Below are 12500 nucleotides of genomic sequence, written 5' to 3'. Positions count from 1 at the left end.
CCCGGCTGACGCAGTTTTTGCGCCGCCCCGGCTGACGCGGTTTTCGCGCCGCCCCGGCTGACGCGGTTCCGACTTTGCACTTTTTGGCTCACCCCGGCTGGCGGCCCACTCACTCGATCGCCAGGTCTGTTTGCCCCGGTGGTTCCACCGCCAGGCTTAAGCGCGAACTTTTTTTGTTTGTTTTCTTTTGATTAAGCGCAAGCTTTTTTCTTTGTTTTCTTTTGATTAAGCGCGGGCTTTTTTCTTTGTTTTTTTTGCATTCGCCCCGGCAGACGCGGTTTTTGCGCCGCCCCGGCTGACGCGGTTTTTGCCGCCCCGGCTGACGCAGTTCGGACTTAGCACTTTTCGGCTGTGCCTGGCTGGCGGCCCACTCACTCGATCGCCATGTCTGTTTGCCACAGTTTTCCCGGTGGTGCCGCACCCGGGCTCGCCCCGGCTGACGCAGTTTTCGCGCCGCCCCGGCTGACGCGGTTTCGTGCCGCCCCGGCAGACGCGGTTTTCGCGCCGCCCCGGCTGACGCGGTTTCGTGCCGCCCCGGCAGACGCGGTTTTTTGCCGCCCCGGCTGACGCAGTTCGGACTTGGCACTTTTTGGCTGAGCCTTGCTGGCGGCCCACTCACTCGATCGCCATGTCTGTTTGCCACAGTTTTCCCGGTGGTGCCGCACCCGGGCTCGCCCCGGCAGACGCGTTTTTTTTTCTTTCGCCCCGGCTGACGCAGTTTTCGCGCCGCCCCGGCAGACGCGGTTTTCGCGCCGCCCCGGCAGACGCGGTTTTTTGCGCCGCCCCGGCTGACGCGGTTTTTTGCCGCCCCGGCTGACGCAGTTCGGACTTGGCACTTTTTGGCTGAGCCTGGCTGGCGGCCCACTCACTCGATCGCCATGTCTGTTTGCCACAGTTTTCCCGGTGGTGCCGCACCCGGGCTCGCCCCGGCTGACGCAGTTTTCGCGCCGCCCCGGCTGACGCGGTTTCGTGCCGCCCCGGCAGACGCGGTTTTTTGCGCCGCCCCGGCTGACGCGGTTTTTTGCCGCCCCGGCTGACGCAGTTCGGACTTGGCACTTTTCGGCTGTGCCTGGCTGGCGGCCCACTCACTCGATCGCCATGTCTGTTTGCCACAGTTTTCCCGGTGGTGCCGCACCCGGGCTCGCCCCGGCAGACGCGTTTTTTTTTTTTCTTTCGCCCCGGCTGACGCAGTTTTCGCGCCGCCCCGGCTGACGCGGTTTCGTGCCGCCCCGGCAGACGCGGTTTTTTGTGCCGCCCCGGCTGACGCGGTTTTTGCCGCCCCGGCTGACGCAGTTCGGACTTAGCACTTTTTGGCTGAGCCTGGCTGGTGGCCCACTCACTCGATCGCCATGTCTGTTAGCCACAGTTTTCCCGGTGGTGCCGCACCCGGGCTCGCCCCGGCTGACGCAGTTTTCGCGCCGCCCCGGCTGACGCGGTTTCGTGCCGCCCCGGCAGACGCGGTTTTCGCGCCGCCCCGGCTGACGCGGTTTTTGCCGCCCCGGCTGACGCAGTTCGGACTTAGCACTTTTCGGCTGTGCCTGGCTGGCGGCCCACTCACTCGATCGCCATGTCTGTTTGCCACAGTTTTCCCGGTGGTGCCGCACCCGGGCTCGCCCCGGCTGACGCAGTTTTCGCGCCGCCCCGGCTGACGCGGTTTCGTGCCGCCCCGGCAGACGCGGTTTTCGCGCCGCCCCGGCTGACGCGGTTTCGTGCCGCCCCGGCAGACGCGGTTTTTTGCCGCCCCAGCTGACGCAGTTCGGACTTAGCACTTTTTGGCTGAGCCTTGCTGGCGGCCCACTCACTCGATGGCCATGTCTGTTTGCCACAGTTTTCCCGGTGGTGCCGCACCCGGGCTCGCCCCGGCAGACGCGTTTTTTTTTTCTTTCGCCCCGGCTGACGCAGTTTTCGCGCCGCCCCGGCAGACGCGGTTTTCGCGCCGCCCCGGCAGACGCGGTTTTTTGCGCCGCCCCGGCTGACGCGGTTTTTTGCCGCCCCGGCTGACGCAGTTCGGACTTGGCACTTTTTGGCTGAGCCTGGCTGGCGGCCCACTCACTCGATCGCCATGTCTGTTTGCCACAGTTTTCCCGGTGGTGCCGCACCCGGGCTCGCCCCGGCTGACGCAGTTTTCGCGCCGCCCCGGCTGACGCGGTTTCGTGCCGCCCCGGCAGACGCGGTTTTTTGCGCCGCCCCGGCTGACGCGGTTTTTTGCCGCCCCGGCTGACACGGTTCGGACTTTGCACTTTTCGGCTGTGCCTGGCTGGCGGCCCACTCACTCGATCGCCATGTCTGTTTGCCACAGTTTTCCCGGTGGTGCCGCACCCGGGCTCGCCCCGGCAGACGCGTTTTTTTTTTTTTCTTTCGCCCCGGCTGACGCAGTTTTCGCGCCGCCCCGGCTGACGCGGTTTCGTGCCGCCCCGGCAGACGCGGTTTTTTGCGCCGCCCCGGCTGACGTGGTTTTTGCCGCCCCGGCTGACGCAGTTCGGACTTTGCACTTTTTGGCTGAGCCTGGCTGGCGGCCCACTCACTCGATCGCCATGTCTGTTTGCCACAGTTTTCCCGGTGGTGCCGCACCCGGGCTCGCCCCGGCAGACGCGTTTTTTTTTTTCCTTCGCCCCGGCAGACGTGGTTCCCCCCCCCCCCTCCGTCTTTCTTTTTGTTTTTTTTTCGCCGCGGCTGAAGTGGATTTTTCGGTGCCTCGACGCCCCGGTAGTCGCGGTTTTTCCGTTTCCGCACGGCCCCGGCTGACGCTGCTCGGTCACAGTCGCCTTTTGTGGTGATTGCAGACTTCTTGAGCGCGGGTGTTTTTTTTTTTGTTGTTGTTGTTGTTTTATTACGCATTCGCTCCAGCAGACGCTGTTTAGACTTTTTGTTTCCTCTTTTATCCTGCGACGAGGTGACGAGGTTTATTCGGTGCCCCGCCGCCCCGGCTGAAGTGATTTTTCCTGTCCCGTGCCGCCCCGGCTGACGCGGTTGGGACTTCGCGTTTGTTCGGCCGCCACGGGTTTTGGCGCACTCGCTCGGTTGCTTGTTGTTGCCACTTGTTGCGAACCCAGGTTTCTTGAGCGAGCGCGGGCGTTTTTTCTTCCTTTCTTTCTTTGTTCTATGTGTTAGCGAATCGGCCTTTAATATCACACGAGGACTCACAACCAACAATTTTCAGTTTGAAGTGTAAAAAATCTGCAGGTGTTGACGTAACTGACTTGCCCCGTACCCTTGAGTACATCCATGAAGTTCTCGTAGTACTACTAAATCGCATTATTCCAAGTGGAGAAATTCCCATAAACTTGCAAACCTCTACACGAAAATCGGTGCGCGTGATAAAGTTGAAAATTATCGTCCGATATCAAATGTGCCTTCTATAACACAAATTCTAGGAAAAAAAAAAAAAAACACTTGTTCGCCGTTTTCTGCGCCGTGACTGGCAGCACTCCGGCGAAGCGAAACGGGGTCGATTCGAGCACGATATCGGCGTCTTTCGACGTGCTCGCCGGCGACCGTCGCACGAGTACGTCGCACGAGCGCGTCTGCCGGGGCGCCGTTTGCGAAGCCGACGCAAAAGTGGGAACCGCCGCTCGGATGATCGCCGCTTTCGGCAGAGTGAGTGTTGGCACTCCGGGGAAGCGAAACAGCGTGAATGCGCCCACGAAATCGGCGTATTTTGAAGTGCCCGCCGGCGACCGTCGCACGAGTACGGTAAACCGCGTCAGCCGGGGCGCAGTTCGGGACGCCGACGAAAAAGTGGGAAGCGCAACTCGGATCTTCGCCGTTTTTGCAGGAGTGAGTGGCGGCCCTCCTGCGAGACCAAGAAGCATCGATTCGTGCACGAATTCGGCGCCTTTCGACGTGATCGCCGGCGACCGTCGCTCGAGTAGGGCAAACCGCGTCTGCCGGGGCGGGCTTCGGGACGCCGATGCGAAAGTGGGAAACGCTGCTCGGATGTTCGCCGTTTTTGGCCGAGTGAGTGCTGGCACTCGGGCGAAGCCAAACGGGGCCGATTACGGCACGATATCGGCGTCTTTCGACGTGCCCGCCGGCGACCGTCGCACGAGTACGGTAAACCGCGTCAGCCCGGGCGGAGTTCGGGACGCCGATGCGAAAGTGGAGAACGCCGCTCGGATCTTCGCCGTTTTTGGAGGAGTGAGTGGCGGCACTCCGGAGAAGCCAAGGAGCGCCAATTAGCGCACGATATCGGCGTCTTTCGACGCGCTCGCCGGCGACCGTCGCACGAGTAGGGCAAACCGCGTCTGCCGGGGCGGGGTTTACGACGCCGACGCAAAAGTGGGAACCGCCGCTCGGATGTTGGCCGTTTTTGGCAGAGTGAGTGCTGGCACTCCGGCGACGCGAAAGAGCGCGAATGCGCCCACGAAAGTGGCGTATTTGGACGTGCGTGAGGGCGACCGCTGCAGGAGTACGAAAAACCACGTCAGCCGGGGCGAGCGACACACGGCGGTCTGGGTGCTTATCGCTGCTATTATAGGGGCACCCCGGCAGACGCAGAAAAAAAAAAAAAATTTTCGACCTTCTTTTTTGCTGGTCGAGCTCGGGTAACCCAGGTCGCAATGGGAGCCGCGCACGAAAGCGGCGTCGCGAGACGCGTTCGCGGTCGCTAGTCGCACGAGCTCGGCAACCGCGTCAGCCGGCGCGGAGTTCGGGATGCCGACGGCTAAGTGGGTACCGCTGCTCGGATGTTCGCCGTTTTTGGCCGAGTGAGTGCTGGCACTCCGGTGAAGCCAAGGAGCGCCAATTCGTGCACGATATCGGCGTCTTTCGACGTGCCCGCCGGCCACCGCCGCACGAGTACGGCAAACCGCGTCTGCCGGGGCGGGGTTCGCGACGCGTACGCAATAGTGGGAACCGTCGCTCGGATGTTCGTCGTCTTTGGCCGAGCGAGTGCTGGCACTCCGGCGAAGCGAAACGGGGCCGATTCGGGCACGATATCGGCGTATTTCGACGTGCTCGCCGGCGACCGTCGCACGAGTACGGCAAAGCGCGTCTGCCGGGGCGAGGTTTGCGACGCCGACGAAAAAGTGGGAAGCGCCGCTCGGATCTTCGCCGTTTTTGCAGGAGTGAGTGGCGGCCCTCCTGCGAGACCAAGAAGCATCGACTCGCGCACGATATCGGTGTCTTTCGACGTGCCCGCCGGCCACCGCCGCACGAGTACGGCAAACCGCGTATGCCGGGGCGGGGTTGGCGACGCCGACGCAAAAGTGGGAACCGCCACTAGGATGTTCGCCGTTTTTGGCAGAGTGAGTGCTGGCACTCCGGCGAAGCGAAAGAGCGCGAATGCGCCCACGAAAGTGGCGTGTTTGGACGTGCTTGACGACGACCACCGCAGGAAAACGAAAAACCACGTCAGCCGGGGCGAGCGACCCATGGCGGTCTGGGTGCTTATCGCTGCTATTATAGGGGCACCCCGGCAGACGCAAAAAAAAAAAAAAATTTTTTTTCGACATTCTTTTTTGCTCGTCGACCTCGGGTGACCCAGGTCGCAGTGGGAGCCGCGCACGAAAGCGGCGTCGCGAGACGGCTTCGCGGTCGCTAGTCGCACGAGCTCGGCAACCGCGTCTGCCGGGGCGGAGTTCGGGACGCCGACGGCTAAGTGGGAACCGCCGCTCGGATGTTCGCCGTTTGTGGCCGAGTGAGTGCTGGCACTCCGGCGAAGCCAAACGGGGCCGATTCCGGCACGATATCGGCGTCTTTCTACGTGCTCGCCGGCGACCGTCGCACGAGTACGGCAAAGTGCGTCTGCCGGGGCGGGGTTTGCGACGCGTACGCAATAGTGAGAACCGTCGCTCGGATGTTCGTCGTCTTTCGCCGAGCCAGTGCTGGCAATCCGGCGAAGCCGAACGGAGCCGATTCGGGCACGATATCGGCGTCTTTCCACGTGCTCGCCGGCGACCGTCGCACGAGTACGGTAAACCGCGTCAGCCGGGGCGGAGTTCGGGACGCCGATGCGAAAGTGGGAAGCGCCGCTCGGATCTTCGCCGTTTTTGGAGGAGTCAGTGGCGGCACTCCGGTGAAGCCAAGGTGCGCCAATTCGCGCACGATATCGGCGTCTTTCGACGTGCCCGCCGGCCACCGTCGCACGAGTACGGCAAACCTCGTCTGCCGGGGCGGGGTTTGCGACGCCGACGCAAAAGTGGGAACCGCCGCTCGGATGTTCGCCGTTTTTGGCAGAGTGAGTGCTGGCACTCCGGCGAAGCGAAAGAGCGCGAATGCGCCCACGAAAGTGGCGTGTTTGGACGTGCTTGACGACGACCACCGCAGGAAAACGAAAAACCACGTCAGCCGGGGCGAGCGACCCATGGCGGTCTGGGTGCTTATCGCTGCTATTATAGGGGCACCCCGGCAGACGCAAAAAAAAAAAAATTTTTTTTCGACATTCTTTTTTGCTCGTCGACCTCGGGTGACCCAGGTCGCAGTGGGAGCCGCGCACGAAAGCGGCGTCGCGAGACGGCTTCGCGGTCGCTAGTCGCACGAGCTCGGCAACCGCGTCTGCCGGGGCGGAGTTCGGGACGCCGACGGCTAAGTGGGAACCGCCGCTCGGATGTTCGCCGTTTGTGGCCGAGTGAGTGCTGGCACTCCGGCGAAGCCAAACGGGGCCGATTCCGGCACGATATCGGCGTCTTTCTACGTGCTCGCCGGCGACCGTCGCACGAGTACGGCAAAGTGCGTCTGCCGGGGCGGGGTTTGCGACGCGTACGCAATAGTGAGAACCGTCGCTCGGATGTTCGTCGTCTTTCGCCGAGCCAGTGCTGGCACTCCGGCGAAGCCGAACGGAGCCGATTCGGGCACGATATCGGCGTCTTTCCACGTGCTCGCCGGCGACCGTCGCACGAGTACGGTAAACCGCGTCAGCCGGGGCGGAGTTCGGGACGCCGATGCGAAAGTGGGAAGCGCCGCTCGGATCTTCGCCGTTTTTGGAGGAGTCAGTGGCGGCACTCCGGTGAAGCCAAGGTGCGCCAATTCGCGCACGATATCGGCGTCTTTCGACGTGCCCGCCGGCCACCGTCGCACGAGTACGGCAAACCTCGTCTGCCGGGGCGGGGTTTGCGACGCCGACGCAAAAGTGGGAACCGCCGCTCGGATGTTCGCCGTTTTTGGCAGAGTGAGTGCTGGCACTCCGGCGAAGCGAAAGAGCGTGAATGCGCCCACGAAAGTAGCGTATTTGGACGTGCTTGACGGCGACCGCCGCAGGAGTACGAAAAACCACGTCAGCCGGGGCGAGCGACCCACGGCGGTCTGGGTGCTTATCGCTGCTATTATAGGGGCACCCCGGCAGACGCAGAAAGAAAAAAAAAATGGGGACATGGCGTGCGTCACCGTGCGGCTTCGCAGCGTTGCCGAAGTCGCCGAGCCCTTCGACTGAGCCGAACGGCGGACAGGGAACGTTGGTCGGCCGTTCTAACCTGTCGGTGCCACGCCGAGACGTCGTTAAGGAAAACCGCGTCGTGGGCCTCTACGACGCCGTCGAGTCGTTGTACGTTTGGTGTCCAGCGTGTCGGCGGCGAGTAGCGGACACGTCGTTCACGACTTCGGTCTTTCGCAGTCGACGCGAACTTGCGGAGAGTCGTGGTGCCTCACGTTTTCGGCAGAAACCGCGGCGGAATTTTCCCGTGCGTGCGCGCACGACCTCGGTGCTGTGCCGTCAGCGTAGTGTTGCACAAACTCGTGGCCTACCCAAGGTGCGGTACGTTTGCGGCCGTATCCTCGGTGGGAATTTCGTGAGTAGGGTCGCAAATTCTACGACCTCGGCGGGTTTGAGAGCGACGTAGACTTGTGGCACGCTCAACATGCCACACGTTTCGGGGCACACCCGCGGTGAAATTTTCTCGAGTACGCTCGTATTAGGGCCCAAGGAGGTCTGGGTACTTATCGCTGCTATTATGTGGGGGTTCTCGTGAGCGGCGTACGCGAAAGCGACCGGGTGTCTGATATGCGGCGGGCTTCGGCCTCGTCAAGCGTGTCCTCGGGTCTGCTCCAGGGGAATCCACGGCAGTCGTCTGCAGCCTCATCCGCTTGATGCGTTAGGGGCTGGTTGTCGGACGGTGCCGTTTTACCACGATATCGAGGTGTGTTCCGTGTCGTCCTCGGGCGATTCAGATGCGAAAGCGCCGAAGACGCGGGCGTGACCCGTCGTCTGGCGGCTTTGCAGTCTCGGCTCCGTTGCTAGTTCCGGCCGGTCCACCGACAGTGCAGCGGGCTTGGGCAACCCGCACGGCGCGACCGAGTCGATGCAACGAAAAAGAGCGAGCATGAACGTGCTTCTTGCCGCACGGCTCCCACTCGTCTTTCGGGAAGGTTGTGCCGTAGCGAGCTCGAACGCCGTCATCTCGGAGTGCAAAATAAGCGTGTTGGGGCGCCTGAAGGTGGCCTCCGCCGCACACAGACTGCGTCCGGCCCGCCGAGGGCGAGGACGGACGCGCAGTCGAACGATTACCTGGTTGATCCTGCCAGTAATCATATGCTTGTCTCAAAGATTAAGCCATGCATGTCTAAGTACATGCCGAAATAAGGCGAAACCGCGAATGGCTCATTAAATCAGTTATGGTTCCTTAGATCGTTTCTTCCTACTTGGATAACTGTGGCAATTCTAGAGCTAATACATGCAGTGAGCCTGGAGCCCTTTGGGTAACGGGTGCTTTTATTAGACCAAGATCGATCGGGTTTCGGCCCGTATTGTGTGGTGACTCTGGATAACTTTGTGCTGATCGCATGGCCACGAGCCGGCGACGTTTCTTTCAAGTGTCTGCCTTATCAACTTTCGATGGTAGGTTACTTGCTTACCATGGTTGTTACGGGTAACGGAGAATCAGGGTTCGATTCCGGAGAGGGAGCCTGAGAAACGGCTACCACATCCAAGGAAGGCAGCAGGCGCGCAAATTACCCACTCCCGGCACGGGGAGGTAGTGACGAAAAATAACAATACGGGACTCTTTTGAGGCCCCGTAATTGAAATGAGTACACTCTAAATCCTTTAACGAGGATCAATTGGAGGGCAAGTCTGGTGCCAGCAGCCGCGGTAATTCCAGCTCCAATAGCGTATACTAAAGCTGCTGCGGTTAAAAAGCTCGTAGTTGGATCTCAGTTCCAGACGAGTAGTGCATCTACCCGATGCGACGGCTCGGACTGAACATCATGCCGGTTCTTTCTTGGTGCACTTCATTGTGTGCCTCGAGATGGCCGGTGCTTTTACTTTGAAAAAATTAGAGTGCTCAACGCAGGCGAGTCGCCTGAATAAACTTGCATGGAATAATAGAACAAGACCTCGTTTCTGTTCTGTTGGTTTTTGGAATACGAGGTAATGATTAAGAGGGACGGACGGGGGCATTCGTATTGCGGCGCTAGAGGTGAAATTCTTGGACCGTCGCAAGACGAACTACTGCGAAAGCATTTGCCAAGAATGTTTTCATTGATCAAGAACGAAAGTCAGAGGTTCGAAGGTGATCAGATACCGCCCTAGTTCTGACCATAAACGATGCCAACCAGCGATCCGCCTGAGTTACTCAAATGACTCGGCGGGCAGCTTCCGGGAAACCAAAGTATTTGGGTTCCGGGGGAAGTATGGTTGCAAAGCTGAAACTTAAAGGAATTGACGGAAGGGCACCACCAGGAGTGGAGCCTGCGGCTTAATTTGACTCAACACGGGAAAACTTACCCGGCCCGGACACTGGGAGGATTGACAGATTGAGAGCTCTTTCTTGATTCGGTGGATGGTGGTGCATGGCCGTTCTTAGTTGGTGGAGCGATTTGTCTGGTTAATTCCGATAACGAACGAGACTCTAGCCTATTAAATAGGTGCGGGGTTCCCAGCACCTTACAACCTTCTTAGAGGGACAAGCGGCTCCTAGCCGCACGAAACAGAGCAATAACAGGTCTGTGATGCCCTTAGATGTCCGGGGCCGCACGCGCGCTACACTGAAGGAAGCAGCGTGTCTTTATCCCTGTCTGAAAAGACTGGGTAACCCGTGGAACTTCTTTCGTGATTGGGATAGGGGCTTGCAATTGTTCCCCTTGAACGAGGAATTCCCAGTAAGCGCGAGTCATAAGCTCGCGTTGATTACGTCCCTGCCCTTTGTACACACCGCCCGTCGCTACTACCGATTGAATGATTTAGTGAGGTCTTCGGACCGATGTCCGGCGCGGCCTTTCGGTTGCGCCGGTCTGTTGGAAAGATGACCAAACTTGATCATTTAGAGGAAGTAAAAGTCGTAACAAGGTTTCCGTAGGTGAACCTGCGGAAGGATCATTAACGGATTGTGAAGGGTGAGCGCCTCAGCTGCGTCTGCGCCCGACACTTTCTGCCGCTGACCCCGTTTGGACGCGGGGTCGGCTTTTCCCCACGGGGCTGCCTGAATGTGGAGCGGCACCCCGTGACAAATTGTTGCGCCCAGCGGACGCCAACACCGCGACCTTGGACGGTCGGCCAGGTGGCGGACGCGGGTACAAACGGCGCAACGCACTCATAGGTCGGCTTTCGACCCGCCACTGCACCGTGGCTCGAAGCGCTCGAAATGCGCGACCCGACCGCTGCGGGACCGCCTAGTACTGTAAACAGGAGCGGCGGAGCGCGAACGGCGAGTCGTGGTTACGTCGGTAGAAGGCGAGGCTGCGCGTTCCCGAAACGCCAGCCGAGTGCCCTCCCGACCGTTCGAGCGTGCAAGAACGAGACCCGACAATCGCGCGGCGACTGCCAAGTACGAGAGGAACGGCACAAGCGTCGGCGGTCGGTCAAGGAACTGGCGATGTGACGGGTCCGCTGTGCACCAGTGCATACCGTCCCGCCGTCCGCGGCAAGCGCCTCCGCGTCCTCGGGTGACGGAGGCTGCCGGTCGGTTCTTGCAGGCGAGGGATCTCGCTGGCACCGGTTCGCGTTGACGCGCGGCCGGTCATGGCACGGCGATGCGACGGCCGAGGTGCGCAGTACTCGATGGAGGAACCGCACGCTCCGATGACCGTCCCGCCCTCCGCGGCGTATGCGTACCGACCGTAATGGTTGCAGCAGCGCCGGCCGGCTTTTGAATTCGCCACACGAAACACGGTGCGAGATCGCGGTTAGGGGAGCGTCGACGTTGCCAGGCGTTTTGCTTGCTGCCGAGGGAAAGGCGGCACGGCCACGTCGCGCTCGTCGCGATTAGCGGGTCTGCGCGCTTTGGGAAGGTGCCGCAACGACTTGCCGAAAGAGGAAGCACGGAAGAACGAGGGACTTGGACGTCCCGACAATTGAACGCACTTGCGGCCAGGCCCTTGCTGGCTTCGTTCTTCCGCCTCGAGTAGGCTCGTACGCGGCTCCGGCGCCGAAAGTGGTCCTTGGCACCGACTTCGGTGGACGTGGGAAGTGCCGCGCAAGTACGGCGCGCCTGGCTCCACCTGTTGGCTAAAGTAGGCAGCCGGATCGGCATTTTGGTGTGCGGTGGCAAACCGTGGATGCGAAAAAAGCTTGTGCGATTTCGTGGAACAAAAAGCGGGGGTCCCCCTTTTTATGCGGAGGAGACCGACCCGCCCGCCGTGGTGAACCGCGACGCCACGGTAAAAACGGGAGAGGCTTGTCGATGGGACCGTGCATCCCGCGCTCCACGGAGGCCGGGAGGCGGCCGCCCGAGGAAATGTGTAGCCGTCGAGGCCCGCATCTGCGTGCACTCTTATCCAAATGGGTGTACCGCAGGCATTTTCTGGTTAGGCGGGCCAATGAGAGCGAGCACACAACGATACCTACGGGTCCGGCTTGGAGAACCGGCTTCGACGCCTCCCGAGTATTTATAGAGGGGTGGACCACGAAAGCACTCGCAAGTAGCGGAAGCGAAACGCCGTCCGAAACACACCGTTTGCTCGATTTGCGGCAGCCGAAAAAGGCGCGGCAGAGTTTTGGAGTCCAAGCGTGCGCTGAAAAGCGCCCTTCTTGGCCACTGTTTGGCCGAGTGCCAGAAACGTTTGGTTTTGACTGTACGGAATTGAACAAACACTTTTTCACGACTCTAAGCGGTGGATCACTCGGTTCTCGGGTCGATGAAGAACGCAGCCAGCTGCGAGACTTGGTGTGAATTGCAGGACACACTGAGCACTGATTCTTTGAACGCACATTGCGGCCTTGGGTCTTCCCTTGGCTTCGTCTGTCTGAGGGTCGGATCACATATCAAGAGAGCCTTCGGCGCACAAGGGAACGTGAGCCGTCGACTCGTTTTGACCGCGTCGGCAACACGGACAGCACGCTGAACACCTCACAGCGAGCGCCAACAGCGGCCACTCAAGGGCGAGACGGTGGCGACCGTCGTGCCAGAGCCCAACCGAAACGGGGGCGACCGACTGCATTGAGGATGTGGCACCTCGTTGAGACCGCCGCAGGACTTCGAGTCGGAAGGAAGCCTGCAGGGAAAGTGCGGTCGAGGTTGCGTACTCCTCTCTGCGACCGGGCGCGCAAGAGCTGCGAGAGCCACGGACGCGCAACTTTAACGCACGGTAAACACGAGGAGCGAAAGCCGGCCAGCAAAGCTTCTCCAGCC

The 12500-nt window shown here is 60.8% G+C and overlaps 2 non-coding genes across 2 annotated transcripts; both read left to right on the top strand.

Moving 5' to 3' along the window:
• The first annotated feature begins 8437 nt into the window (after positions 1 to 8437).
• On the top strand, positions 8438 to 10252 carry LOC142791218 (small subunit ribosomal RNA). The gene has a single exon (XR_012890081.1). It is a non-coding gene; the product is annotated as a small subunit ribosomal RNA (ribosomal RNA).
• Positions 10253 to 11971: 1719 nt separating this feature from the next.
• Positions 11972 to 12124, top strand: LOC142791151 (5.8S ribosomal RNA). Its single transcript, XR_012890031.1, has one exon. It is a non-coding gene; the product is annotated as a 5.8S ribosomal RNA (ribosomal RNA).
• The last annotated feature ends 376 nt before the right edge of the window (positions 12125 to 12500 follow it).

This window comes from Rhipicephalus microplus, unplaced genomic scaffold (genome assembly GCF_043290135.1).
Source record: "Rhipicephalus microplus isolate Deutch F79 unplaced genomic scaffold, USDA_Rmic scaffold_151, whole genome shotgun sequence".
In the NCBI taxonomy this organism is placed as follows: Eukaryota; Metazoa; Arthropoda; class Arachnida; order Ixodida; family Ixodidae; genus Rhipicephalus; species Rhipicephalus microplus.
This window is presented reverse-complemented; position numbering and strand designations above follow the sequence as displayed.